This window comes from Solanum tuberosum, unplaced genomic scaffold (assembly GCF_000226075.1).
Source record: "Solanum tuberosum cultivar DM 1-3 516 R44 unplaced genomic scaffold, SolTub_3.0 scf00800, whole genome shotgun sequence".
Taxonomy (NCBI): domain Eukaryota; kingdom Viridiplantae; phylum Streptophyta; class Magnoliopsida; order Solanales; family Solanaceae; genus Solanum; species Solanum tuberosum.
Window position 1 is genome coordinate 12,925 of NW_006239709.1, and position 13,936 is coordinate 26,860.

General features: G+C 33.8%; 1 long non-coding RNA gene and 1 pseudogene across 1 annotated transcript; one reads left to right on the forward strand and one right to left on the reverse strand.

The window, feature by feature from the left end:
• Positions 1–574: 574 nt before the first annotated feature.
• On the forward strand, positions 575–4,292 carry LOC102583850 (uncharacterized). Its single transcript, XR_001472489.1, has 4 exons — positions 575–999; positions 1,075–1,162; positions 3,066–3,150; positions 4,041–4,292. It is a non-coding gene; the product is annotated as an uncharacterized lncRNA (long non-coding RNA).
• Positions 4,293–7,819: 3,527 nt separating this feature from the next.
• On the reverse strand, positions 7,820–13,781 carry LOC102584737 (LRR receptor-like serine/threonine-protein kinase GSO1; annotated as a pseudogene).
• Between the last annotated feature and the right edge of the window lie 155 nt (positions 13,782–13,936).

Here is a 13,936-nt window from a genome sequence, read left to right on the forward strand (position 1 = left end):
AAATTACCTAGCAAAAGATGTTTCTTTTTGTTGGTAATATAAACATCGCTTAACCATGTCTATTTACTTACAAAGTCACTCAACTACTTAAATATTTTTGTTTTAACCTCTAAATTATCAACTTTGTTATTTTTTTAATAATATGATTGAACTTTAGGCAAAAATGATTGAAATTGAGTAGTCATATATAACTTCAAACTTTGTCAAGTTTAGCTTCTGACATCGCGTATCTTAAGTGATAATATATGTAGTTTTTTTAAAAAAATAAATAAAGATACACATTTAATGAAGATGTTAAAACAAATTGTCTTATGAAAATTTTGCCATAAATCAGCTGGTCAAAATAAAAAGTTGTGTTAGTCTTTAATTTTTATTCTTCATGATTAAAAAAAGAATTCACAGGACATAAGTTTATATTTTTACATTATAATATCTTTTAAATTATGTCCCATATTTAAAAAAAACTTAATACTCATTAGATATTTATTCGATTACGAAAAACAAAAATTAAAGACTAGACAAACCGTACAATTAAATGGGTCAAAAGCAATATGAGTCCATAAAATATTGGGCTTACCTACATGGGTCAGTTTTGGGTTTATTTGGGCCTTGAAAATAAGATTTGTTAATTCTACTGAATTGCTTCTTCTCTGCTCCCGCCGTCACACCGCCGTTACCGGCAGCGAGTAAAAATCTCCGCCGCCGTCAACCTCCACCGTTGCTCCGTCATCTCACTGCAACTCCCCCACATCTACCGTGAATCAAAGTTAACGGAATAGAGAAAAGCCTCCATCTTTGCTCCGTCATCTTACTGTAACTCCTCCTTCTCCGTCGTCACACTGCCGTCGCGGCGAATCCACTCAAATTATGCAAAATATGGAAGTAGAGAGAGTTTTTATTGGAGCAGGGTGTAATAGAGTAGTGAATAACGTTTCATGGGGTGCTTCTGGTTTAGTTTCTTTTGGTGCCCAAAATGCTGTAGCTATTTTCTGTCCAAAGGTTCTTCTTTTTCCACTTCAGCTTGAATATTTGTATTAACTTTTTGAAATTTATGTTTGTATATTTCTTAATCAGACAGCTCAAATCTTGACTACACTACCTGGTCATAAAGCTTCTGTGAATTGTACCCTTTGGCTTCCCAATAGCAAGTTTGCATTCAAAGGTACTGCCTTTTTTTAAAAAAGAACTTACAGCCTGTTTGGATGGTTATTACCAATTGTATTGTATTGTATTATGTTGTTAGTTTAAAATATAATGTTTGTTTTGATTGTTCCTTAAATTTTATCTTATTGTAGCGTTAAATTCATCTTTAGGTAATATAAGATTGATTTGGTGGGATCGCATGTTACCATTTTTTATTTACTTTACAGCCTGTTTGGATGGTTGTTACCTAGTGTATTGTATTGTGTTGTTAGTTTAAATTTAGCGCTTGTCTTGATTGTTCTATAATTTTTATCGTATGGTAGCGTTAAATTCATCTTTAGGTAAGACGAAAAGTCCCATTTTGTATAAAACCGATTTGGTGGGATCACACGTTACCTTGTATTGTATTGTTAGTTTAAATATAATGTTTGTTTTGATAGTACCTTAAATTTTATTGTATTGTATCATTTAATCTTTAGGTAAGATGAAAAGTCCCATTTTGTTTAAGACCACCTTGGTGTGATCCGTCATTCCCTTTTTTTTTCCTCATTTTGTTTTTACCTATCATATTTTATGCTTAACCATATTTTTTATGGTAACTCCACCCCATACCCTATTTTTACTTGTAGATTTATCCTTCAAATTATTGATGTGTGACATTATGTAACAACGGAAAATAATTTAATCTATCCGGTCATTGTATCCATCAAAATAATGCAATACGAGACATTATGAAACAACAACCATCCAAACAAAGTGTTAGATTTTTTTTTTGAAACTGGTAACATGTAACAAGGTGTTAGATATTTGTGCTTATATTTGGCCTTGATACAGTTGTTCCAGCATAGTTAGTTAGGTTGCAGAATTGGAGAGTTAGGAGATGGAAGGTAAGTACTCCATTTTAATTTATGTGTTATTTTATTTTTTAGTCTTCGTAAAAAAGAATGCCTCTTTCTATATATACCAACTCATTAAATCCAACATATTACATGTCATCTTTAAGATCACAAGATTTAAAAAATCTCCGTTACTTTCTTAGCGTGCGTAGTCAAACTAAGACACTCAAATTGAAACGGAGGGAGTATAATTTGTGTTGCTATAAGTGGTGTAAATAATGGCTTCATTAACTAATTAGGTTACTTCTAACTTATTTTACTAGTCTAGTCTTAATTATAAAAGTTAGTGGTTGTGGAGGACTAGTATCATTAGCTGTTCATAGTACAATACTTCAGCTGAAAATCAGGAGATGAAAGATCTAAGGAACCTTAATTTACTAATATTATGTTAGATCTTTTACTTACTCATAATATTTGCCCTTTTTTCCCCCAGTATGGCTTTTGCACTTAACTTAGTTGTTCTATAACATACACAAATTACCTGCTTCACTAATCACCTTTTCTGTCGAGTCGCTAAATATGTAAATATTTTACATGTCTTTCGGGAACAGCTTCTACCTCCATGAGGTAGGGGTAAGGTCTCGTACACTCTACCCTCCCCACTCTCCCTGTACCCCACCTGTGGGATTACACCGTGTATGTTGTTGTTGTTGTAATGACTGGATATTCAAGCTAAATGTAAATAGTTTGCTAAATGTACAAACAATGAGCAATTTATAAAACGTTCTTTTTCCTTATTGTTGGTGAGAGAAAAGCTGTAATTATCTCTTTTTATTTCTGTAGTGTATTATTGAATATCACCTTATAAGGTAAGGATAAGTTTTGCATACACACTACCCTTCCCAGACCCCACTAGTGAAATCTCACTGGGAATATTGTTGTTTTAGTATTATTGAATATGAGAACGCACCCAAATTATTTCCTTTTCTAGAGAAGTTTTTATTTCCTCGCTTCTATGAACAAATGTTCCGAAGGTTTGTCACTGCAGCTTCTATCAGTTATTAAGTAAAGCTTTGTGTATTGCAGCTAAGCAGCTGGAACAACATTTTTGCTTTCTGGAGATGCGGAAGGTGTAATAATTTTGTGGGAGTATTCTCTTGTGGATGTGAAGGTAGTCATGTGCTTGTTCCAACATTCTCTTGTTACCCTACACTGATGCGGAGCCAGGATTTTCAGTAAGGGGGTTCAAAATCTAAAAATATAGACACACGAAATAGCCGAAGGGGGGTCGACATCTACTATATATACCTAAAAAATTATTTTAACCATGTATAAATCATATAATTTTCCGCTAAAGGGGGGTCAGATGACCCCCCTCATTGTAAGGTGGCTCCGCCACTGACCCTACACTGATTCCCTCAACCCCCAATAGGAAAGAATGATACACTAAAAAATGTTTCATTTTCTTGGATTGAGAGAGAGGGGGAGGGGATGAAAAGATAGTTTGAGATGGTAAGCCAGTATCCTTGAAACTTGTCACCAAGACTATAGAATGGACAGATAAAATAGCTACAATTTGTTTTCTGATTTTCTTATTATTCTTCTTAAAGATGTATTTGTCTCTTTACCTTTTTCATCAAAAACATGTATTTGCCTTTAAGTCCTTCATATTTTCTTGTCTTAAAAACACAATGCTAATATAGCATCTCTTTTCTCTGAGTCCTGAATTTTCTTTTGTCTTCCTTGAGTGGGTAAAAGAAGGCATTTAGTTGTAGTCTTTGCTTGAGAATTTAAAGAAACAACACTTGATTAATGTTCAATTACAGCCAGTTCTCCTGCTTGACTAATTATATTTTTGCCGATAGTGAAGATATGTCTTACAAGTGCCACAAGCCCACAAAAAAGGTGTTACCTGCATCACGGCGATCATGGTGTCTCAGCAAAAAGCTGTTTTTGCATCTGCATCCTCTGACGGCACTGTGAATGTATGAAGTGTTTTTTTCATGCTCTTTGATCTCATTAACTCGCTTCATGTACATTTCGTTGTTGTCGTGCTGGCAGTTCGGGGATCGATGAACTGGGAAGAGATTGGCTGCACTTAGAAATCCTTGATGTCAATATCTTGGACTAGTTCTTATGGAGTTTCACCATATATAAAGCATGATTACTGTCAGTTTTATGTACATAATTTTGCTCCAAGAATGCTGTGATGCATCACTTGTTGGTCTTCTTTGAGTGATAAATGGTTGTCCAAAAGCTACAAACAATGTATTTGTCATTTGATAAAGTCAATCTTGGCATGACCTTCTTTCATCCCTTGTCATGAAATTTTTTACTTTCATGTGCTAGTGTGTGTGCATTTTGTTTAATAATGGTGGTATCCAAAAACAACCTATGCAAACCTCGATTATTTCACCGGGTACCTGTTACCTCCCACCAACATAGGTATTGGGCAACTGTGCCACTGGTGGTTAGGCAGATGGGAAGTAATCACCTATCATATCACATATATATATATATATAAAAGAGAACCTTAGACCTGCCTACATGGCGCTACCACAAAAAAGGATTTCCTTTTAATTGTTGTAACTTTTATGAAGAGTTGCAACTTTTATGAAGAATTGCGACTTTTATGAAGAGTTGTTACTTTAATGAAAAGTTGTGACTTTTATGAAAAGCTGTGACTTTTATGAAAGGTTGTGTCTTTTCCGAAGGGTTTTAACTTTTTTAAAGAATTGTGACCTTTCCGATAAGACACAATAAACATTTGTTCACACTATTCTTTATTGTCTATAAATAGAAGAATTTTCTCTCATTTTAAAATAACGAAAATTTTGAACATCTTCTACTTTTGGAAAATTAAATATTTGTGTATTTTGTTCATGTTGAATGACTCACTGACACCATTGTTTTTTATCAATACACTGGTGAATAGAATTGTTCTATCCTGAGAGGATGTATTCCTTTAAACCTCGGGTACTAGATAAGAATAATTTTCTTAAGGGGACACTGTACATTCAGTGGGTTTGATTTTTTCCATGCTGTTTCATTCTATTGTTACAGATCTGATATGTTTTTTACCGTCATTAATTTATGCTTATATTATTAATTGTTATTTTTGAGTACATGCTTTAAACATTGTTGTTAGTATTTTAAGCAAGTTTTCTCTACTGTAATTGTTGAAGGTACAATAAAAAAGCCCTTACAAATCTCTAATTTCTTCATCAACAATGTCATCCCTTCACATTCAAGGACGAGATTTTGTGTTCTTTAGAAAATTCTCTGAGAGTTAATAACTTAGCATGCCCATATTATTTGGTTTTTATGTTGTTGTTATCTATTTTTACTAAATTTTATCAGTGGATATTATGAGTACTTTAAAGATTGAAAGTTGATGAAAGTGTTAATTAATTTTTTGAGGTATGTTATTTCAAAACATGTGAAATTTCTTGGTTAGAATGAATTGTTATCATCATTGGATATATCATAGTTTACTCCGTTTAATGTATTTTTTTTCTCGCTGTTTTGTTGTCTCCTTAAAATTGTATTGATTATTTTTCGTTTGGTATGTATATGATCTCACTTGGACAAAGCTTTCGTCTTTTTTTTCTCGTTGTTTTGTTGACTCCTTAAAATTGTATTGATTATTTTTTGTTTGGTATGTATATGATCTTACTTGGACAAAGCTTTCATCCTTTTAATGTTTTCTTTTTTTCCTTCTCATTCAGCTCTACTAAATATTTTTGGTGTTAGTTATGACTATTTTCGGCAAGCTTAATTTGAAAGATATGAAACAAAACCTACTCTAAATAAAAGTAATATTTTAAGCGACAAAAAGATATGTCTATTAACATAGATTTATTGTCCTTCATGTCCCAAGTCATTGCTGAGCATTTGAGTTATCTAGGTTAGACTCATTTTTTAATTTTTCATGTTCGAGAATATTTCTTTAACATAAGTCTAGAATCCAACATTTTGATCTACTTGTACTTTCATAATGCAACAATTATACATACATATTTATGAAAAAGTCGTAAAGTTGCCATGATGAAGCATCTAGAAGGGCCTTCAGAGTTGTAGTTTAATAAAGAATGAATTTCTAAAAAGGGTCAACAATATTATTTTGCTGTTGTTTCAAATTTATTTTTCTCCTTCTATATATTTTGTTAGAGTAACAAAGTAATAATAACGAAAAGTGGTGAACGTTTGACCTCAGAGAAGTATATTGTCTCTAAAAAAATGTATTTATGTTGTTGTGGTGTACATTTTTAACGGTCTTAACTTATTTATAACTAATATTGATTATCAAAAACTTTCACCTAATTTTTTTCACAAGGAGTTATTCTAACCATAAAATTATCAGATTCTATATTTTTCATGTACAAAAAAATAGAAAAAATGATGTTTAATCACTACATAAAAACATCACTCAGTTTTAACAAGACAATTATATCATCACATATCTTATGATAAATTATGTAAAAGATAAAAATGATTAGATATGAAGATATTTTTAATCATTCATTATATATTTACTTTTTTTTTCTTATAATAGTCGATTTTTGGAAATGTTGTTCAAAAGCTTAGAAAGATGCGCGGGTAAATTACCTAGTATATATATAAAAGAGAACCTTAGACCCGCTTACGTGGTGCCACCACAAACCAGAATTTCCTTTTAATTTATTTATTTTCAAAATTAGTCTTCCCCTTTCATGAAAAGTTGTGACTTTTATGAAAATTTGCGACTTTAAGGAATTGCGACTTTAATGAAAAGTTGTGATTTTTATGAAAAGTTCGATTTTTATGAAAAATTGCGACTTTAATGAAGACTTGCGACTTTTATGAAAAGTTGTGACTTCTATGAAAGGTTATGACCTTTCCGAAGGGTTGCAACTTTCCAAATAGTTATAACCTTTCTGATAAGGCACAATAAGCATTTGTTCACACTACCCTTTGTTATCTATAAATAGAGGGATTTCCTCTCATTTAAAACAACGAAAATTCTGAACCTCCTCCTCCTTCTCTTCTTCTTCTTATTCTTCTTCTGCTTCTGTTGAGTGGTTCACTGACACAATTGCTTATGTTACAGATCCTGATATATATTTTTACAGTCATTAATTTATGTTTATGTTATTAAAGATAAATGATACTCCCTCCATTCCATATTAATTGAGTTTTTGAGGCATTTTTCAAATTAACTTAATTGTTCAATCTTCAAGACTATTTTTAAAATATTCTTCCAAACTTATTCTAAAAGAAATTTGAAACACAGCTCTGTTATGATCATCAAATCCAAATTGTTTGTGTTCTCATATCCATTAAAGCAATTCCCTTGGCCAGTAAATGTAATCACTTGTCACGAACTCGTTATTCTTCCTTGTTAATAACGAGTGAAAATTTATTCATGACTAAGTCCCTCTTAGATTCTTTGAATTGTAAGTTAGGGATCAGAGAAATGTATACATTCATTCAATACACAACATTTATTGAATAACGTTAGAAACTTACATAAACTTTATATATCATCAAAAATTCATAATATTACATTTTCCAAGTTAAGAAGAATCTTACTTAATAAAACTAAAAAGAAACTAAAAATCAAATCCATTACGCCAACATCTTCTTATTCTCGGCATCTGAAAAAATAAGATAGTGAGTCAAATACTTGAGAGTTGATCACTGATTGAATTTAGTAGCCACTGTTATAACAACTTCCAAGCTTTTCAAATCTTTAGTTTCTTGAAGTTGTTGGAAAAACAAATATGCTTCATATTGAGCATTAATTAGTTGTTGTTATTAACAAAAAACATGTAAACTAATATATTAGTAGTTAAAATAAACTAAAAAAGATGAGCGTAGATCTTAGCTTGAATACCTGAAGTTCTGAAATCAAATCCATCTTTATTGATAACTTGCCTAGATTGATTATCTCTTCTTCTGTAATTCCTTTGACCTTGCCGCTTTTTTCTCTTTCGCATGATAATTTTGTGTTCCAGTTCTTCAATGATTCTTGCAAGCCATTTCATATTTCCAGTTGAGATCATGAAATATATTATGGATAATCCAATACATAGTCCACTGCCATAGCCCATCAGAACAGCTTTCCAAAAATCATTGAGAAATTCAGAATTCCTTTCTTGATCAGCTAGCGCAGATACTGTAAAATTTGTCTCCGACACAGGATCATTGCCACAACCTTTTGAAATGGGGAATCCACGTAATCCATCATTACCTTCATATGAATTGCTCTCAAAGGTACGAAATTGAGGTCCTTGAGGGATGCATCCTTGGAGATAATTGTGGGAAAGATTTAAGAATTCAAGAGCCGTAAGAGAAGCAAGTTGTTGTGGTATCTCTCCCGAAAGATGGTTAAATGAAAGGTCCAATGATTCTACTACAGATAAGCTTCCAAGTGATGGTGGTATATGACCTTGCAACTCATTATGAGATAAATTCAGTACCCGAATCGCAATAAGATCTCCTAGAACACTAGTAATATGTCCTTCAAATTTGTTGTTTGAAAGATCAATAACTGTGTACAAAGGCAAATTTTTCACAACTTCAAGCTTCAATCCCTTTGTTACAATGACTACCGAGTCTTGGTAGTTAACTCCACCTCCTTTATAACTTGGTGACTTCATTATTTGATCAATAGTCCTCATGCCTTTCAAATGTTGAAACAGACTCGTTGGTAAGTCTTTAGAAGGCATTGTAAGAGAGATCTATTATTCGAAGATCAGAAAACATGATTTCAGCACCTGAAGATCTTATGGATCCATGCAATTTATTCGATGTCAATCTTAAAACTCTCAGCTCTGTCAAAGTTCCCAACCACATGGGGAATGTGTCTTTGAGATGATTATTTCCTAGATCAAGAACTTGTAGCTTTTTGCAATTGGCCAAAGACCGAGGGGTTTCCCCCTCTAATTCATTGCCATGCGAGTTGAGACTTATAAGTGAACTTCCAATGCTAAATTTGTTGGAAGAGTCCCAGAAAGTTTGTTATTCTGCATATCAAACGCCTGGAGGCTACTAATATTGCCAAAACATTGTGGAATTGCTCCCTCCAGATTGTTTCTGCCCAAATCTAGAATTTTTAGTGATGTTAAATTTGAAATAGATGAAGGGATCTCTCCACTGAGATTATTATGTGACATCGTCAAAACCTGGAGGCCGCTGATATTACCCAAACATTGCAGAACTTTTCCCTTCAAATTGTTTCTCGTCATATACAACACTTCCAGTGATGTGAAATTGCACACAAATGAAGGAATTTCCCCAATGAGATTGTTTTCATTGAGAATCAGAGTTTGCAGATTTCTCAAATTGCCAAATGAAGCAGGAATAGGTCCATTAAGAGAGTTATTGCCCAAGTATAGATAAGTAAGAGACCTCAAGTAACCTATTTCTTCAGGAATAGAGCCAGAAAGCTGATTATTATAAAGAAGCAAAAGAGACAAGTTGCTCCGATTCCCGAATGAAGCAGGAATAGAGCCAGAAAAAGAGTTATTACCCAAACGTAGGAAACTAAGAGACATTAGGTAACCTATTTCTTCAGGAATAGATCCATTTAAATGGTTTACGGATATACAGAGTATCTGAAGCTTGGCTAGTGAACCGATTTGTGGTGGGATTGTTCCTGAAATCTGATTGATATTCAAGTTAAGATAGACAAGATTTGTGAGATTACCAATCTCAGGTGGAATGGTTCCAGAGAAATCGCTCATGCTAAGATCAAGATTCTCAAGAAAAGGGAGAGATGAAAACGGAAAAGCATAGAGTGTACCAATAACACTGGAATTCGTAATATTCAACGTGTTTACTCTACCATTAAAGCATATAACTCCATACCAGTCCCTGCATGCATTAGAACTTGGCATCCATGAAGCCAGTAAGGAATTATTCTGGTTCTTGAAAGTTGCATTCCATTTTAAGAGGGCAGTTGTTTCCTCAGTGGAAGCAAATGCAACTGTAAAGAGGTACAAAAGAGTGAAAAACTGAAGTGAAGAGAATGTTTTGCTAGAAACCATCATCATATTTTGAGTTTATTGTTTCGGATTCATAGGATTTGATATTGTACGTAACTTATACTAATAAAAGACCAACAGGAAACGCGTTTTATCCAAATTTCCAAATTTGGATGCTATTAGAGAAAATGTTGTCACCTTTAAGTCAAACTTTGGGTTGTTTTGTGTTACACCTATAATTCAACCAAGGACTTAATCAGGCATTGATTATGACCACTTTTAATGTCTTAACGTCTAATTCAACCAAGGACTTAATCAAACATTGATTATGACCATTTTTAATGTATGACGCAGACATGTTTGGTTCTTAATTTTTATTTCTAAAGTAGTTAACCATATCCAATAATTCTCAGTCAATCAATAGATTTCTAGACTTCATTATCTTCAATTCATATAGCAAATGTCAAGAGTTGATTGCGCACATGTTCTCACTCAACTATTCCAGAGTTGGTTGAGCTATTAAGTGCATCGTGCGAATTATCAGCTACCTTGAATAGATTAGATGGAACTTCCCTGTTGTTAGGGTCATTTTACAAGTTTCTGTCTTGCCTGTGCTGTTTCATCCAACTTTGATCTATCTAGTATACCCCCTGTATCTGGAAATAGAACACACAAATGCTTCAAACTAACATTATTGCAATTGGCAAAGGAAAGTTTCAAAGTGCTACGAGCACAAGAAGGAATATTATTGGTGAATGCAAATGAAAAAAACAGTTTACTTTGAGCAAGCCTGTTTGTGTAATAAAAGGCTAAGCTCCTGCTACGTAGGGAAGGGCCGGACCACAAGGGTGTATTGTAATTTGTATGCAACCTCACTCTACATCTCTGCAAGAGACTGTTTCCACGACAACCTTGTCACAAAAAAAATAAACCTTGGCCTCTCCCACCATAATAACTAGCTTTGGGGTGTGAGTTAACCAGTTACGCCCAAGGTTGTTACATATTCTTCTTTGTTAGTCCTCTTTTTTCTATCGCACGCTAAATATCTTCCTCCATTAATTCCACTCTCTTAGATTCTTTGAGGTGAGTATTACTGATCCGAGAAATGCATACACATCATTCAATACACATAACATTTATTGTATATCATCAAAATTCATAATATTACATTTTCCCAACTGAAGAAAAGCTTATAAAACTAAAAATCAGATACAACATCATAAGCTGCAACATAGGAAGAACCAAATCCATAACGCCAACATCTTCTTATTCTTGGCACCTGAAAATCTGAAAAAATAAGAAAGTGAGTCACACAACTATAATTTTTTAGCGTTTGTTATCACAGCTTCCAACTGATTACTTGCAATTCGTATCAAGAGTTAATAAGTATTTGTTGATAACAAAAAGCATAAAACCTAATATATTAGTTGTTAGAATAAACTAAAAAAGATTAGTGTAAAGCTTAGCTTGAATACCTGAAGTTCTGAAATCAAATTCGTCTTTACCGGTAACTTGTCTAGAAGCGATTATTTCTTCTTCTGTAATTCTTTTGACCTCGCTGCTTCTTTCTCCTTCGCATGATAATTTTGTGTTCCAGTTCTTCAATGATTCTTGCAAGCCATCTTAGATTTCCAGTTGAGATCAAGAAATATATTATGTATAAAGCCAATACATAGTCCACTGCCATAGCCCATCAGAGCTGCTTTCCAAAAATCATTGAAAAATTCAGAATTTCTTTCTTGATCTTCTAGCGCAGACACTGTATAGTTTGTCTCTGACACAGGATCATTGCCACAACCTTTTGAAACAGGGAATCCACGTAATCCATCATTACCTTCATATGAATTGCTCTCAAAGGTACGAAATTGAGGTCCTTGAGGGATGCATCCTTGGAGATAATTGTGGGCGAGATTTAAGAATTCAAGAGACGTAAGAGAAGCAAGTTGTTGTGGTATCTCTCCCGAAAAGGTGGTTAAATGAAAGGTCCAATGATTCCACTACAGATAAATTTCCAAGTGATGGTGGTATATGACCTTTCAATCCATTATGAGACATATTCAATACCCGAAGAGATTTGAGATCTCCTAGAACACTAGGAATACGTCCTTCAAATTTATTGTTTGAAAGGTCAATAATTGTGTACAAAGAAAAAAATTTCACAACTTCAAGCTTCAATCCCTTTGTTACAACAACTACCGAGTCTTGGTAGTATACTCCACCTCCTTTATAACTTGGTGCCTTCATTGTTTGATCAATAGTCTTCATGCCTTTCAAATGTTGAAAAGACTCGTCGGTAAGTCTTTCGAGAAGGCATTGTAAGAGAGATCCATGATTCGAAGATCAGGAAACAAGATTTCAGCACTTGAAGATCTTATGGGCCCATATAATTTATTCGATGTCAATCTTAAAACTCTCAGCTCTGGCAAAGTTCCCAACCACATGGGGAATGTGTCATTGAGATGATTATCTCCTAGGTTAAGAACTTGCAACTTTTTGCAATTGGCCAAAGATCGAGGGATTTCCCCCTTGAGTTCATTGCCATGCAAGTTGAGACTTATAAGTGAACTTCCAATGCTAAAATTTGTTGGAAGAATCCCAGAAAGTTTGTTATTCTGCATATCATAAACCTGGAGGCTACTAATATTGCCAAAACATTGTGGAATTGCTCCCTCCAGATTGTTTCTGCCCAAATCTAGAATTTGTAGTGATGTTAAATTGGAAATAGATGAAGGGATCTCTCCGCTGAGATTATTATGTGACATCATCAAAACCTTGAAGCCGCTGATATTACCCAAACATTGCGGAACTGTTCCCTTCAAATTGTTTCTCGGCATATACAACACTTCCAGTGATGTCAAATTGCACACAAATGAAGGAATTTCCCCAATGAGATTGTTATCATTGAGAATCAATTTTTCAGATTTCTCAAATTGCCAAATGAAGCAGGAATAGATCCATTAAGAGAGTTATTACCCATATATAGATAAGTAAGAGACCTCAAGTAACCTATTTCTTCAGGAATAGAGCCAGAAAGCTGATTATCATAAAGATCCAAATGAGACAAGTTGTTCAAATTCCCCAATGATGCAGGAATGGAGCCACAAAGATGATTATATATAGATACAAACCAGACAAGTTGCTCAAATTCCCCAATGATGCAGGAATAGAGCCATTAAGAGAGTTATTACTCAAACGTAGGAAACTAAGAGACCTTAGGTAACCTATTTCTTCAGGAATAGAGCCAGAAAGTTGATTTTCATAAAGAAACAAAAAAGACAAGTTGTTCAAATTCCCCAATGATGCAGGAATGGAGCCACAAAGATGATTATTATATAGATACAAACCAGACAAGTTGCTCAAATTCCCCAATGAAGCTGGAATGGAACCAGTAAGAAAGTTCCTACCCAAAGATAGCTTAGTAAGAGACCTTAGGTAACCTATTTCTTCAGGAATAGAGCCAGAAAGCTGATTATCATAAAGATCCAAATGAGACAAGTTGTTCAAATTCCCCAATGAAGCAGGAATAGAACCATTTAGAGAGTTACTACTTAAATCTAGTTCACTAAGAGACCTTAGGTAACCTATTTCCTTAGGAATAGAGCCCGAAAGTTTGTGTTTACATTCCCATTAAAGCATATAACTCCATACCAGTCCGTGCATGCATTAAAACTTGGCGTCCATGAAGCCAATAAGGAATTATTCTGGTTCTTGAAAGTTGCTTTCCATTTCAAGAGGGCAGTTTGCTTCATCAGTGGAAGCAAAAGTAACTGTAAAGAGGTACAAAAGAGTGAAAAACTGAAGCGAAGAGAATGTTTTTGCAAGAAACCATCATCATATTTTGAGTTTATTGTTTCGGATTCATAGGATTTGGTATTGTACGTAACTTATACTAATTAAAGACCAACTGGAAACGCGTTTTTTCCAAATTTGCTAATTTGGCTGCTATCGTTGAAAAAATGTTGTCATTCTCAAGTCAAATTTTGGATTGTT